We start from the raw sequence: 546 nt of genomic DNA, 5'->3' as shown, positions 1-546 counted from the left end.
GCAAGAAGCTTGAGCTCCCAGCCTAGAGCATGAATCAGAGCACGATTCGCGTCTAACACAAACTCATTGTTTTCACTGTCCTGTAACTCGGCACCTGAGAGGTGTAGACCGTGTTTGAAAAAGCATTACGCTTGCGCTCCCAGCCTAGAGCATGAATCAGAGCACGATTCGCGTCTAACACAAACTCACTGTTTTCACCGTCCTGTAACTCGGCACCTGAGAGGTGTAGACCGTGTTTGAAAAAGCAATAAGCTTGAGCTCCCAGCCTAGAGCGTGAATCAGAGCACGATTCGCGTCTAACACAAACTCACTGTTTTCACCGTCCTGTAACTCGGCACCTGAGAGGTGTAGACCGTGTTTGAAAAAGCAATAAGCTTGCGCTCCCAGCCTAGAGCATGAATCAGAGCACGATTCGCGTCTAACACAAACTCACTGTTTTCACCGTCCTGTAACTCGGCACCTGAGAGGTGTAGACCGTGTTTGAAAAAGCAATAAGCTTGAGCTCCCAGCCTAGAGCATGAATCAGAGCACGATTCGCGTCTAACA

This window comes from Eleutherodactylus coqui, unplaced genomic scaffold (assembly GCF_035609145.1).
Source record: "Eleutherodactylus coqui strain aEleCoq1 unplaced genomic scaffold, aEleCoq1.hap1 HAP1_SCAFFOLD_42, whole genome shotgun sequence".
NCBI lineage: Eukaryota > Metazoa > Chordata > Amphibia > Anura > Eleutherodactylidae > Eleutherodactylus > Eleutherodactylus coqui.
The sequence above is the reverse complement of the archived record's forward strand: the minus strand, read 5'-3'. Positions refer to the sequence as shown.